Below are 12167 nucleotides of genomic sequence, written 5' to 3' on the forward strand. Positions count from 1 at the left end.
CAGGGGTTCACAGTCACCAGCTCTGAACCATCACCTAGACCAGGGGTTCTCAAACTGTTAGGAGCCAGGGACCCCTTACAGGTGAGATAACTGTCCAAGGCCCCCCTCATAATTGTAACACACATGAGTGATGTGTCATGATCAAAAGCTGCGGCTCTGAGAGGTTCTGTTTGCTTGAGTTCGGTTCTGGTTCGGTTCTGGTTTAGTTTTACTTCTGGTTCGGTTCGGTTCGGTTCTGGTTCTGGTTCAGTTCTGATTAGGTTCGGTTGGGTTCGGTTCTGGTTCGGTTCAGGTTCGGTTCTGGTTCGGTTCTGGTTCTTCTCGGTTCTGGTCAGGTTCGGTTCTGGTTTGGTTCTGGTTCAGTTCTGGTTCGGTTCGGTTCTGGTTCGGTTCTGGTTCGGTTCTGGTTCGGTTCTGGTTTGGTTCTGGTTCAGTTCTGGTTCGGTTCTGGTTCGGTTCGGTTCTGGTTCGGTTCTGGTTCAGTTCTGGTTCGGTTCTGGTTCGGTTCTGGTTGTTCTTGGTTCTGGTTCAGTTCTGGTTCTGGTTCAGTTCTGGTTCTGGTTCTGGTTCTGGTTCTGGTTTGGTTCTGGTTCAGTTCTGGTTTAACCCTAACCCTAACCCTAACCCTAACCCGAACCCGAACCCTAACCCTAACCCTAACCCTAACCCTAATCATAACCCTAACCCTAACCCTAACCCTAACCCCTAACCCTAACCCTAACACTAATCATAACCCTAACCCGAACCCGAACCCGAACCCTAACCCTAACCCTAACCCCTAACCCTAACCCTAACCCTAATCATAACCCTAACCCTAACCCTAACCCCTAACCCTAACCCTAACACTAATCATAACCCTAACCCTAACCCTAACCCTAATCATAACCCTAACCCGAACCCGAACCCTAACCCTAACCCTAACCCTGACCCCTAACCCTAAACCTAACCCTAACCCTAATCATAACCCTAACCCTAACCCTAATCCTAACCCTAACCCTAACCCTAACCCTAATCATAACCCTAACCCTAACCCTAATCCTAACCCTAATCCTAACCCTAACCCCTTATCATCTCTCTCTCTCTTCATCTCCCTCTATCCCTCTCTCCAACACGGTCTCAGCAGATGTGTGTCTAACATGAGTCTGGTCCTGCTGGAGGTTTCTGCCTGTTAAAGGAAGATTGTCCTTGTCCCTGTAACTTGCTAAATGACCGTAGACTTCCTGAAACATGCCTGTAGGTGAGGCTCTATAAAGAAGCAGCTCCTTTATCAGCAGGTGAAACTGTCCTTGCTAAAAATGAACGCATCAGACTCGGTGTGAAAGGTTTCGTAGTTTTTTAAATCGGATTACAGATTTGACAAACGTATCCAAAACCTAGTCTATCACTTTATATGTAAGGGGGTTCTAGGCTGGTTTAGTCCAGTGTTATTAAGGAATGGGGATCTGATGAATGATGCCTTCAATGGAAACTCATGAGGTCTATCACTCTGAGGTTTTGGGGTATTAGATGAAACTATCTTTGTATTATTGGTGTTAAAATGAGTCAGTACTCAGTTGCACATATCTGCCTTTGGTTCTGGTTTCTGCTGCCAACAGAAAAATAAGAGATTGAAAATAGCTCCAATGAAAACAGTCGGAGGGGAAAAAAGCTATTAATGGAGAGAAGAGCCCCGGGAGATCTGGGCAGGGCAAAGCATGCTGGGTAAGATAACACGGATGAGGTCAGGCAGGTCAAAGAGCTGTTTATTGTTTGGATTTAACATGAATCATACAGATCGGGCTGTTGTCTGGAGAGAGACAGACTCTGAGATGTCGTAGGTTTGAATCTGCAACCAGTGAATGTGGCTTTGAGCAAAAACCATGAACCTCAGCGGGGTCTAACATCGGACACAAAGACTCACTGATGGAAGCAGAAGTGGTAATGTGCAAAAATGACAATTATATGTTAAATGCTTAAACGCTTTGGCACCCTCTTGTGGCCATTCAGGAATTAACAGTTGAGTAAATGTTAGCGCTTTAGGAAGCCCTGTAAGGGAACATGCATCCACACATTAGTTTACTCCACTGTCCTGAGACATCAAGTGATTTCTAGTTGTTTTCTTGAGATCTGGACTTATTGATCTCATTATTCTGAGATAACAGCGCTGGTTTTCCAACGAGTTCATTGGTTTTTGTAGTCTCCGTGACGTCATCCATCTGTTTCTGAAGCCCTGTTTTGAGGGCTCGCCAACCTCCTCGCCAACAGCTACAGTGTTCCCGCCTGTCTATCAAGTCAGCTGTGCCTCTCATTGGAAGACTTGTAATCTCAATATCTTCAAAATTGCTGCGTTGAAAAACATTCACCCCCCTCACAGTGTGTGCTGATTGGGAAATGATCTATCCAGACTACACTCGTCTTTTGAACCAGACTGTAAACATGTTTATTTCTGCTGTTAAGATCGGCTTCTTTGAATTGGTGTGTATGTGGTTTCTGGTACCTCCTGAGCCAGCCTCTAGTGGATCCTCGATGAACTGCAGTTTTTAGCACTTCCGCATTGGCCTCATATTTTTAGACCCCAGGTTGCCGTTCGGTTACAATCTTAGTTTGTGGAGGAGGAAGTGACCATATTTGGATGGGATGCAAAAGGCTTAAAGAAGCAAGGGGCTAGAGAACGATAGGCTATCAGCTGGCACACGCTAACGCTAACAGCAACTTCTCAACGTATTTTTTTCAACTTTTGTTAAATACGTTTCTGTTGCAGCAACTTGTCAATCACAAGGTAGCTCCTCAAACGTCCACTTTTTTTTTAAAGTTATATTTTTGGCCTTTTTGCCTTTATTTGATAGGACAGCTGAAGAGAGACAGGAAATATGGGGAGCAGAGAGCGGGGGAAGACATGCAGGAAATGGTCGACCGGCCAGGAATCGAACCGGCAACCCTTGCAACGAGGACTGTAGCCTCTGTATGTGGGGCGCTTAGACCGCTAGACCACCAGCGCCCTGAACTTTCACATTTTAATAATAAGTCCCATTTATCTTGTTTTACAGCTCACACTCCATCGATTTACTTTGGTCGTTCAAAAGCAGACACTTCTTGGGATCCAGCACCAAATTTCATAACAGTTCATTGCTCAATTTTTAAGACATGTCATTAAAAACCTCAGAAGTCAGCTTCATTTTTAGAATGACTGCCAAGCGGATTACTAAAGTCTGCAGGGCTCATCCTCTGGGGAGCTTGACAGTCTGTAGAAAACTGGCCATCCTTCACTTGTTGGGATGTTTCAGTCTGGATGAAAACATCAGCTGCCAGCTTCGGAGCGAAAAAGAGAAGTCTGTTGTCTTATCAGTAAGAGCAGCTCGTCCCCAGAGGGCAGAGCTTAAGCGCTCTCTGGTAAAGGATCTATTAAATTAATGCCTCCTAATGTTCGGCTTCCTGTAACAAAAGCTTTAACCGGGCCGAGACTGAAGGGAGTCATAACTCTCCACTGAGTGAGAGTCCCACAGCCGCTCCATTCATGAGTCAGGATGAACACACTGCTGCAGAGGGTGTGTCGTCATTCCACTTACCCTCAGTCTGCTCTGCTAACTACATCACTACTTCTTACACTTCATTACATCATGTTTACTCACTTTGTTTACTCCGTGCACTCGCTTACTTTCTCCATATCGTAATCCGTCAGCTCCGTTTACATGACGACTGCGTCCTCTGGTGCTATTCCTGACGCCTCTGCCATGTTTCCCTGAAGTTCACAAGTCATCTTAAAGCTCCTTATTCGGATTTTTAATCTTATAAAACAAAAAGTGATATCTCAAAGGTTGTTCTTATTACATTGTACTGATTCCCAGGCTACAACAGCCATAAATCAAGATCAATAACAAACTCCTTAAACTAGTTTCTGAATTTAGGGGCTCTTGCACAAGACCGGGAAGATGAATTGCCAAATGTCAAACCAGATGCCTCTGAGTTCCCTGAGGGTGTCATTTGGCGAGCTAAGTACTGGTTCATGTCGCACTCATAAAAAGACAATAAATAACCCAAAATAATCTCTTAGTAACAAAAGAACAAAACAATGAGGGCATGTGTCCACTGACATCATTGCGTTGCCTATTTTATAAACAAATCCACTGCAGTTCAGTGTTTTAGTGTTCAGTGTCTTCATCACAAAAACATCCTCTGTGTCAGCTGAGGTACTGTCTCTTTAAGAGCCCCCTCCCTTAAGCCCACTGTCCTCTGATTGGTCAGCCCTGTAGAGGAGAACTTTATGTAGAGTTCTTCTTATGATGTCACAAAGACACGAACAAAGATATAAACAGGAAGATTCCATAACTGCTGCTGCCTATAGGGGCAATACGTCAGCAGGCGGCCATATTGGAGGGGGCAGCCCCTCTGCGTAATGAATGTAAGTCTATGACAGCTGGAGGTTCATCCGTTATTAGAATATTAATAAATTGCTGAATTCTAAATCGATTTTCAAGCAGTTTGTTTTGTCACAAAGATCAGATATGTATTCATGATTCAGTTTATTTAAATAACAATTTATGATAAATTATTTCTCATTCAACGTTTTTGTAAATGTATCTTAATTATTTCAAACACTGTAGATTAATACCAAAGACATTAAAACTATGAAAGAACATATATGGAATTATTTAATTAACAGAAAAATGTTAAACAAAGCAGACTATGTTTCATATTTTAGATTCTTTAAAGTAGCCCCCTTTAGCCTTGATGACAGCTTTGTAATACACAATGGAGAGCCCTGTTTGACTACTGCTGTAATCCAGATTATGGCAAAACCAGATTATTTCACAGTTTTGATGTCTTCAGTATTAATCTACAATGTTGAAAATAATTAAAATAAATAAAACCGTTGCATGAGACAAACTTGTGACTGGTAGTGTATATATTTTTTACTTATTGTACAGTATGTAAAAATATTAAACGATGCACTTGTATTTTCAACTCATACATTACATTTTAAGTCACACGTTATGTACAAGTATATATTTTAAACACAACATATTTAATATTATTAGCTAATAGTAATAATAATGTTTTAAGCATTCATACCAGCAGAATATTGTAAAACATCTTCTGACCTGGGAAATGTTTTGACCCTTGTTTCACTGACGCACACTAAGCTGCTTGAGTGTACTTTGTTATCGTCTTAACTGTATTCATAGTCTGAATCTAATTCTTGTAATACTGCTGCAATACCAGGTAGTGCCACTAGGTGTTGCTACCCTCTGAGAACACGGTTGTTGCTACGTTCTGACCGGGAGAGGACTCTCATTTTAGTGACAAGTTGGTTTAAGCTGTGTCTATTTTCTATCTGTCATGTATGATATATGAATAAAGCGCCGTGGAGACCTGGCGTTATAATGTCAACTGTTACGTTATGTGTAATAAACTGCTGTGTGGAGATCCCCGCTCTATCGTCTGGAAGCTTTCTGATGCCACCTAGCTAGCTTGGGCCGACTAGCCACACTGTGTTCCAACATGGGGTCAGATAGCGATGCTCCCCTTCTCCAAGATGGCGACAGCATCATCGCATCTCAAAAACCTAAAGGCCGCATCTACGTGTTTACATCAATTATCACTGAGGTAGAATAAAACAAAGTGAAAGCTGTCATTTAGAGCCGCCTGCAGACTGAGGGATCACTCAAACATACATTTATCCACTGATGTGAACTTCATGTGACCCATTTCCCATTTTTTGACCTTTACCACTGCCAGCCACCAGGGGGAGCTTCACTTTCAGTTAGTCGTTGTGCCTTCCATCTTCTTGTTCGGAGTGTGTGATGACAGCTAAGGAGACTAGACTTGGCTGATAACGTTCAGTATTGTTAAATATTATGTTTAAAGGTTATTTATACATTAAAACAGTCGTTTGAGAGTGTTTTATTTGCGTGAGTGTGTTTTTAAAAGCTTCATATTGGTGTAAAATTGGTGCAAATCCCCAAAGAAGAGGTTTACTTTCATTAAACTAAATTCAGATTGATGCCAAATCTGTAATCTGTGATTTTTCCCACAGTAATTGTGTAATTCTTGAAAATCCTGTAACTTTGGGGCTCTGTATCAGTTTTTTATGCGAAATGAAATCAACTTTTACATCTTCTAAACAGTTTTAAATTATTAGAATATGTTGGAAACCCTTCTCAAACTTTCAAGCTCTCATAATCCAATGTGTATTTTATGTTATCAAGATAAAGTCCAACCTTTAGTAATCAGATCAACAAGTTCCTGTCCCCTCACCTGGTCTCTGCTCTGTCTGTGGGGCCACAGGTGTCCAATCCAAAAAGGAACTTCTCTGCTGCCTGTCAGCACTCACAACATCACCGTGTATGAAAGAGTGTCTCTGTATCTCCTCTTCTTCTCTTTCCTCCTCAGTTTCTTCTTCTCTGCCAAAGTTTAAAGCAGAGCAACAAAGAGATGTGGAGCGTCGTCCTCTCCAAGCTTGGTCTGACAGCTCACGGGGCGAGAGAGTCAGAGCTGAAGAGAGAGAGAAAGAAGAGAGAGAGAGTCTTTGTTTCAGCTTCAGTAAAGTAGTTTTCTCCACAAGATGTTGAGTGTTTCTCTTCAGTCTGTGTATGAGAGTCTGCTCTATATTTAACCTGTGCTCTCAGTCCGTGTTAGCAGCTGAACTGACTGCCTGGAGCTTTAACAAACCCCCAACAGCTGAACTGTGAGCCGGTCCAGCAGCCTGACCACTCCTCCTCTCCTCCTCCTCTCCTCCTCCTCCTCCTCTCTGCTCTGGGGCTCGGCTTGGCTCGGTTCATGTTGGTTGGATGAGGTTTCCACTCAGTCCGTCTATAGCTTGACTTCAGTTCAACAGGTTGTTTTGTTTTATATTTCTCAAAGCCACAAACCTTTACTCTAAATCCTGATTCAGAGTCCAAATTTGCCAAAAACACCAAATATGTCATGCAGGATTTGAGGGAAATTATGTAAAGTGGATATTTAGACAGCAGATTTCTGTTACATGCAGAGTTTTAGCCTCTAAATTTGTTATGTCCAATAACACAACTGGTGAGACATATTTATATTGGAGCAGGCAGCCTGGGTTAAATGGCAGGGATTTTTGTTTTCATCCATTAAAGTGCAGGAGTTTGTAAGAGAATGTCTGAAATGTCCAAAAGTGACCTCTCCTGGAGGAAAATTCTGCAACTCTTCATCTTTTGAACCCTCTGAAGAGTTGCTTTCACAGAGTGATGCTGTGCAGGCCGGTAGAGATGAAATCCAAACACATTATTCTTGAGTCTCAGCCCTGTTTTCACAAAGACACCACAAGTGTCAGGTTAAAAACCAGGAATCAAGGACATGAGTATTTCCTTTAAAAGACAGATTAAAACTATAAACACTATCCTCAGACTCTCTCCAAACAGAGCAGGTCTAGACCGGACTCTATGTTCTATTATTAACAAAGACCCAACATCAAGACCGGATCAGATCCAGTCCCATCTTCCAGACAGGACTCAGTCTGATCTCATCTTAATCCACCATGAGCAGAGCACTTTGCAGCATTTAGCAAGTTACAGTGGCAAGGACAAACTTCCTTTAACAGGCAGAAACCTCCAGCAGGACCAGACTCATGTTAGACACACATCTGAATCTGAGACCGTGTTGGAGAGAGGGATAGAGGGAGATGAAGAGAGAGAGAGATGATAGTGGGGAGACGGATAGTAGTAGTTGTAGCAGCTGGAGTCTGGACCACGTCCACAGCAGCAGAGATCCAGAGGAACCTACGAGACAAGGGAGCTCAGGGACTCCAGAAAGGTCTATGAAAAGAGAGAAGAGAGGGAGACCAGAAGAAAGAAAAAGAGGAGAAGAAATGGGGAAGGAAAGGATAGAAGGAAAGGACGGGATGAGAAAAGGAGACATAAAGGATGAAGAAACATGGAAAGAACAAAGAAAGAAAAAAAAGAAGACAGAAGAAGAGATAGAATTGAAGAAAGAAAGAAAGAAAGTAATAAGGAAGAAAAAAGAGAAATAAGTAAAGGAAGCAAGAAAGAAAGAAGGACAGAAAGTAAGAAGGATGGAATGAAAGAAAGAAAGGCAGAAGAAGAGAGAGAAGTGAATAAAGAAAGAAAGAAAGAAGAGAGAAAGAAAGAAAGAAAGAAAGGAAGAAAGAAAGAAAGAAAGAAAGAAAGAAAGAAAGAAAGAAAGAAAGAAAGAAAGAAAGAAAGGATGAATAACAGACCCCAAAAAAGGAATCTACAGCAGAGATCCAGAGGAACCTACGAGACAAGGGAGCTCAGGGACTCCAGAAAGGTCTATGGTTAGTAACTTTAATGGGACAGGAAGAGTTAAAGTGAGAGACAGGCAGAGAGAGGAGAGAGAGGGAAAGACAGGATCCCAGTGTGTCAGTCTAAGCCTATAGCAGCATAACTAAGACCTGGTCCAAGCCTGATCCAGCTCTAAATATAAACTCAATGAATGGGGGAGACAGAGTTTTTGACCTATACTGCAGCCAGCCACCAGGGGGAGCAGTTTTTGTGGCGACCTCACTTCGAGCCGATTGAGATGAAGTCCATTTTATACACAGTCTATGATTGGAACCAGCTGTGCCGCCCCCTGCAGGCCGTTAAAAGAACGCGTGTTTAACGTTCTTCCACACTGAACCTTCAAACGAAGACATGAGAACATATTCTGTTCAGATTAAACATTTCCAGGAAGAAGTGAGATCTCTACAGGACGAGACGACCTCCAGAACCTGCGTGTTCTGGTGTGTGTGAGTGTTATGCAAGCTGACTTGGCCTCACTTCTTTGTTTTATGAAATGATGAGATTATTTTTCAAGTGCTGACATGTTTGGAAGTGTTGCAGGATAAAACAAAAAGAGCTTTTACCGCGTTTACGACTAAAAATATCTGGGTGAAATCTTTCTGTGATTAGTAAATCACCGCGGCGCTGACACATAACACCACACGCTGATGGGATGAGGCTTTAATGTCAGCTGTGTTGTGTCTGCTGCTGCTGGATGTCAAACTTTGTAACAACACAGAGCTCCAATTCTCACGGCTTCCCGCTCCTAACACCCAACTCCAGCTCGCCTTTTATGAGGAACAAATGTTCTTGTATTTACAGCGAGGAATTAATCATTTCGTGTTTGAAAAGGCGCTCCTGGCCTCCGCTCCATCCAGCTTATGTAAAACTCGCAGAGACTTTCAGGAGGGCACCAGGTCCAAGTTGGGGTTTTTGTAACAGTAGAACAATGAATAAAAAGAAATTAGCGAACACCCACACCCATTCATTTACAGCTCAGCCGCAATGTGAAAATCTGACTCATAGGTACAAGCCTATTACTGACAGTATACACTCTGCACGTTTGTTCCTGTACTGCTCTGGATAAACACAAAGGTCAGCACAAAGGGAACAACATTAGTTTGGCAGGAGTTTATTTAACAAAATATGAGAGAGAAAAAGACATTTTGAGTCAATGATGGCGCAGAGGATAGAAAAAAGGAACCAAAAGGTCAGGAGGGTTCATCCCCTGGGGATCATAAATGTCCAAACTGTTTTGTTTTAAATAAATCTTCCACAAGTTTGGAGATATTTGATTGTCCACTGTGAGGTAGACCTTCTCCCTGGATTATCTCAAAAACTGTTGGACGGATTCCTCTTAAAGATTGTGGAGAGATTCATGGTCCCCAGATGGTTAATAGTTGTGACCTTGGGGATCTTCTGGCTATAAATCTTAACACAGCCTTGAGTTTTTATTCTTTCTTTCTGTTTTAAATTCATCTGAACAACTTTAAGATGACTAACTCTAAAATGTGCTTCCAACATGCATGATCCCCAGAGGATGATTTTAAAAAAGGAAGGTGTGGATGTCCTCTGACTTTGTCTCTAGCTCCTCAGTGATGGTAATTTTGCCTCAATGGAAATCAGCAACTATGGGCTCTGAAAAATGTTGAGACATTCATGGTCCCCAGATGATGTATCCTCCTGATTTTGGTTTTTTTTTTTATATTGAATTATGTGCCCCAATGAAGTCGCACTGTTATCAACTTTGATCGAGTCCATGATGGTGCAGCAGACAGAAAGGAACCAAAAGGTCAGGAGGGTTCATCCCCTGGGGATCATGAATGTCCAAACTGTTTTGTTTTAAATAAATCTTCCACAAGTTTGGAGATATTTGATTGTCCACTGTGAGGTAGACCTTCTCCCTGGATTATCTCAAAAACTGTTGGACGGGTTCCTCTTAAAGATTGAGGAGAGATTCATGGTCCCCAGATGGTTAATAGTTGTGACCTTGGGGATCTTCTGGCTATAAATCTTAACACAGCCTTGAGTTTTTATTCTTTCTTTCTGTTTTAAATTCATCTGAACAACTTTAAGATGACTAACTCTAAAATGTGGTTCCAACATTCATGATCCCCAGAGGATGATTTTAAAAAAGGAAGGTGTGGATGTCCTCTGACTTTGTTTCTAGCTCCTCAGTGATGGTAATTTTGCCTCAATGGAAATCAGCAACTATGCGTTCTGAAAAATGTTGAGACATTCATGGTCCCAAGATGATGTATCCTCCTGATTTTTTTTAATTTTTTATATTGAATTATGTGCCCCAATGAAGTTGCACTGTTATCAACTTTGATCGAGTCCATGATGGTGCAGCAGAAAAAAGGAACCAAAAGGTCAGGAGGGTTCATCCCCTGGGGATCATGAATGTCCAAACTGTTTTGTTTTAAATAAATCTTCCAGAAGTTTGGAGATATTTGATTGAAAAAATGTACTCCCTAAAAACTGTGGTCTGATCCCCATCTCACACCACTGTGAGGTAGACCTTCTCCCTGGATTATCTCAAAAACTGTTGGACATATTCCTCTTAAAGATTGTGGAGAGATTCATGGTCCCCAGATGGTTGATAGTTGTGACCTTGGCAATCTTCTGGCTTTCAATCTTGCCATGAGGTTTTACTCTTTCTTTCTTTTTTAGATTTATGTTTACAACTTTAAGATGACTGACTCTGAAATGTGGTTCTGACATGCATGATCCCCAGAGGATGATTTTAAAAAAGGAAGGTGTGGATGTCCTCTGACTTTGTTTCTAGCTCCTCAGTGATGGTAATTTTGGCTCAATGGAAATCAGCAACTATGGGCTCTGAAAAATGTTGAGACATTCATGGTCCCAAGATGATGTATCCTCCTGATTTTGTTTTTTTTATATATTGAATTATGTGCCCCAATGAAGTTGCACTGTTATCAACTTTGATCAAGTCCATGATGGTGCAGCAGACAGAAAGGAACCAAAAGGTCAGGAGGGTTCATCCCCTGGGGATCATGAATGTCCAAACTGTTTTGTTTTAAATAAATCTTCCACAAGTTTGGAGATATTTGATTGAAAAAATGTACTCCCTAAAAACTGTGGTCTGATCCCCATCTCACACCACTGTGAGGTAGACCTTCTCCCTGGATTATCTCAAAAACTGTTGGACATATTCCTCTTAAAGATTGTAGAGAGATTCATGGTCCCCAGATGGTTGATAGTTGTGACCTTGGCAATCTTCTGGCTTTCAATCTTGCCATGAGGTTTTACTCTTTCTTTCTTTTTTAGATTTATGTTTACAACTTTAAGATGACTAACTCTAAAATGTGGTTCCGACATTCATGATCCCCAGAGGATGATTTTAAAAAAGGAAGGTGTGGATGTCCTCTGACTTTGTTTCTAGCTCCTCAGTGATGGTAATTTTGCCTCAATGGAAATCAGCAACTATGGGCTCTGAAAAATGTTGAGACATTCATGGTCCCAAGATGATGTATCCTCCTGATTTTTTTAAAATTTTTATATTGAATTATGTGCCCCAATGAAGTTGCACTGTTATCAACTTTGATCGAGTCCATGATGGTGCAGCAGACAAAAAGGAACCAAAAGGTCAGGAGGGTTCATCCCCTGGGGATCATGAATGTCCAAACTGTTTTGTTTTAGATAAATCTTCCACAAGTTTGGAGATATTTGATTGTCCACTGTGAGGTAGACCTTCTCCCTGGATTATCTCAAAAACTGTTGGACGGATTCCTCTTAAAGATTGTGGAGAGATTCATGGTCCCCAGATGGTTAATAGTTGTGACCTTGGGGATCTTCTGGCTTTAAATCTTAACACAGCCTTGAGTTTTTGTTCTTTCTTTCTGTTTTAAATTCATCTGAACAACTTTAAGATGACTAACTCTAAAATGTGGTTCTGACATT

General features: G+C 41.7%; 1 protein-coding gene across 2 annotated transcripts in view; it reads right to left on the reverse strand.

Annotated features, from left to right (window-relative positions):
* Positions 1 to 6647, reverse strand: part of LOC117824221 (filamin-A-interacting protein 1-like) — a 39151-nt gene extending 32504 nt beyond the window's left edge. The window contains exon 1 of one of the 2 annotated variants that reach the window (XM_034699656.1): positions 6235 to 6625. The gene's annotated coding sequence lies outside the window, so the exon portion shown is untranslated. Of the gene's footprint in view, positions 1 to 6234 lie in introns of both variants that reach the window. The other variant, XM_034699655.1, reaches the window with a different exon arrangement.
* Positions 6648 to 12167: the final 5520 nt, after the last annotated feature.

The sequence above is a fragment of the Notolabrus celidotus genome, chromosome 13 (assembly GCF_009762535.1).
Source record: "Notolabrus celidotus isolate fNotCel1 chromosome 13, fNotCel1.pri, whole genome shotgun sequence".
NCBI classification, from domain to species: domain Eukaryota; kingdom Metazoa; phylum Chordata; class Actinopteri; order Labriformes; family Labridae; genus Notolabrus; species Notolabrus celidotus.